Below are 3,518 nucleotides of genomic sequence, written 5' to 3'. Positions count from 1 at the left end.
TCACATGCTCACATAGTGGTTTGTTCATTAATTATGCATGAATGGATATTAACACGAGATGGCGCTGTACAACAGTTTTTTAATGCTCTAACAAACCCTAGCTCCAATATTCAGCTGCGCCTACAATTCGATTTATGATTGTGGGGTTTAATGAGACATAATGACATTTAGAAAAATGGCCATTATTTGTATTTGCTTTCAGTAGAACAAAAATTAATGAAGTGGTAGGAGAGTTATTACTAAGGACACAATACACTCGATCCCATTCAATTAATATAGTCTTTATGTTTTTAAAATGCTCTCTCTTTCTTCCAAAAAAACAGATCAGAAAAATTGATGACTAATCTTGCACTACAATTTCCAATTAAATGGTATAGGCCTAAATTGCCATTGACTAAAAGTGTATCAAGTGAAAGAAATTACATTACGTCAAATTTGTTTAATATTATATAGTAAACAATTATATACATGTTTAAATGAATGTTGTTTGTGTGTGTAGGCTACTATAACCACCTTATTTTAACAGAGGGAGCGGCCATTTGTAACCTAATGTTACATTTAACGTGTCTGGTTTCCGGTGTCATCTTCCAGTTATACAAACCAGTCTGTTATGCTGTTTGATATTACAAACTGGTATTTTTACCATAATATTTTAATGTATTGTCGTAGTAGTTATAGCCCCACTGATTTGTAGCGCAAAATGAATTAACCAGAAATCTCGCAAATTCACAGAAAACAGCTTAGGGCAAACTCACACTGCTGAGATTACCTGAATTTATGTTGGTGCTCTGCTCACTCTACACAACAATACATAGCCTACAACACAACGCTGACGAGGTACACAAACTAAAATACATTTGGGGTGCTTCTCAATTCTTATTTGCGCATCCTCGTTTCCTTTACCAATGTTATTCCTCGTCCCTAGCCTCCTCGCGGTGCAATTAGAGAACTGATTAATATTTACAGTCGCTGACCTGGTGTCATACTTAAAGGGATAGTTCACCCAAAAAGAAAATTAAGTCATAAATGTTCTCACCCTCAAGTTGTTCCAAACCTGTACGAGTTTCTTTCTTACGCTGAACACAAAAGAAGATATTTTAAAGAATGGCAGTGTTGAGTCTCAGCAAATTGATGAGTCCCAGTTTAGGACCCCAGTTAGTAGGCTATGCCTGATCTAAAGCTGTTCTCGCGATTATTAATGTAATCAATAAAACTTTAATTCATGTAATAATCTTTTATTTTTATCCTGATTATTTATAGTTGAAGTGAAAGAAATAACATGTTTGGGTATATTTTGAAACATTGTTAATTGCAATAAGGCATAGCTAATATAATTTGTTTTAATTACGAGCATGTCATGTCATAATTCATTCTTAAACAGAATTATGCTTGTATCATACTTATCTGAAGCAGCAGAAAGGAGCAGCAACTGGCTGTGGTTGAGACGGAAAGATTCTAGCTGGCTGAGTACAGGCTGCCATGCTACGGTTTCGTAGATTTCTTGAAAACTTGAAGAGTCTGTTGGTTTATTTGTATAGGTTGAATAGTATTTACAGTCATTACGTTCCTGTGTATATTGCGTGAATGACGGGTGGTTGGGCAGATATTGTGTTTTGTGGTAGTTGGTATGCCATACGGAACCGTTGCCACTGAAACTGCATATTAACACACCAGTGGAGCTCGACAGCCTTAGTCAAACGGGTTGGCGCGTATGGTTGGGTTGCGGACAAATTGTGAGATTTTGGTTAGGTCTCAGGAGCAAGAGGGAAGTAGAGGTCAGTAAGCTGGGCTGAGTTGAGTGGGGGACGGAGGGGGGGGGACTCTGGGATGCCAGAGTCACTGTCAAGCCCTCTTGAGGTGTCATGGGCTAGTCGACGAAACACTGAGGACGGAAGGTGCCCACTTGAAGACCCTAGAGATGTTCCCTACTCCGCTCAATCCAGAGGGTTGTTATGGGGGGATCGCACTGTGGTTGCAGCCGTTGTGTGTGCTGACGCGCAATACACTGCAGCTATTAACACCAGACGGAAGGAGATTCACGTCACCAGAAGGAAAGAAGCGTAAATTGATGGAGAAGCATAGGTTACTGTAAAGCTACGTCTTAGTTGGTGATTATCTTGGCGAAAGCCGAGTACAAATCAGCATGAAGTTTTAACACCTACTCTCGTGTAATGGAAATCATGAAGATCTGGATACGTCCAGTGACTGCGCTGAATAGTGCTGCTGGCAACAAGGGAAAGACCTTGTGACAGCCTGGAGAGACAGCTGACAGGAGGAAAGAGACCCCAATGGGGCTGGTAAGGGTTAGTTACCCTTGTCGGCAGTATCCAGCTCTATGTTTACAGGATGCTGGAGACACCCGCCCAAGGCATCTGAAAAATTGAAGAGGAAAATACCCCTAGACTCTGCGAGAGCAGGGGCGGAAGATGACTCAATGGTGGACAACATGGTTAACGACTTTGGAATGGAAACGGATATGAGTATGGAGAGTGCTTCACAAAAGTCTAGTTCAGGTTCTGCAGTTAGCAAAGCCATTGAACTCCAAGCTTGTGTCTGTGGCTGGAGCAAGGGCGACAACGGTCAGGGGTTTGAAGATTTATCAAGGGAAAATGAAATGCTTGAGGGAGAAGGGACAAGGGCCTCGCATTGATCAGTACTTCTTACGAAGTCAGTCAAGTCAGTCGAATGAAATCCAGCGACAGGAAGCAAACCACAGTTCGCAGGATATCAGCACCCCTGTCATAGAGGAGAGGAGGGTTTGCACAGTTAGTGATGAACACATTGATTCTTGTGAACCCGGTCAGACTGACCAGCATAAGAGAGAAAAGAACCTCAACGGGCATAGGCCTGGAGTTAGATGGCCAAGAGCTTGTGAGAAAACTGCATGGGACACGGTAAACACAGATCTATGCTTTGCATTGGAAAGATTAACTGGTACAGTTGAAAGGAAGCTGGATAAATTTGGGGAGATCATTTACGCATATGGAAGTGAGAGGTTTGGTGTGGAAAAAAGGAAGGAATAAGTACAAACTACTCCTGGATTGTCTAGACGGCAGCAGAAAATTGCAGGGTTAGTTAGAGAAAGGAGACAGCTGAGGAAGCAATAGAAAAGAGCGGAACAAAGTCAGAAGGAGGGACTCAATCTCTTACAAAGGGCCATAAAAGATAAGCTTGCAACATTACGCAGAGCTGAGCGCCTACGGAAACGCCACAAAAAGAAGGAGCGTGCGAGGGCTTATTTCTATAAAGATCCATTCAAATTCGTAAAGAAGTTATTCTCCAGTGAGAAGAATGGCACTTTAAAAGCATCTAGGGTTGAGCTAGAGAGATATTTGGAGGAAACGCATACAGATGCAAAAAGGCATGAGCCTATGTCAATTCCATCAGACATCCCACCTGTCAATCCACCAGAATACCAAATGGAGGTCTGTGCACCTAAGTGGAAAGAGATAGAGCAGGTTGTGAGAAAGGCAAGGGCTTCATCATCTCTTCATCATCATCAGTTCTATGAATTCTGT

At 41.7% G+C, this 3,518-nt stretch overlaps 1 long non-coding RNA gene across 1 annotated transcript in view; it reads right to left on the bottom strand.

Annotated features, from left to right (window-relative positions):
- The window catches only part of LOC143722560 (uncharacterized), a 5,370-nt gene extending 4,217 nt beyond the window's left edge, over positions 1-1,153 (bottom strand). Inside the window, exon 1 of the long non-coding RNA XR_013196926.1 lies at positions 1,037-1,153. This is a non-coding gene — a long non-coding RNA (uncharacterized LOC143722560). The remainder of the gene's footprint in view (positions 1-1,036) is intronic.
- Positions 1,154-3,518: the final 2,365 nt, after the last annotated feature.

The sequence above is a fragment of the Siphateles boraxobius genome, unplaced genomic scaffold (assembly GCF_051911475.1).
Source record: "Siphateles boraxobius isolate OS27281-9 unplaced genomic scaffold, OSU_SipBor_1 68, whole genome shotgun sequence".
In the NCBI taxonomy this organism is placed as follows: Eukaryota; Metazoa; Chordata; class Actinopteri; order Cypriniformes; family Leuciscidae; genus Siphateles; species Siphateles boraxobius.
This window is presented reverse-complemented; position numbering and strand designations above follow the sequence as displayed.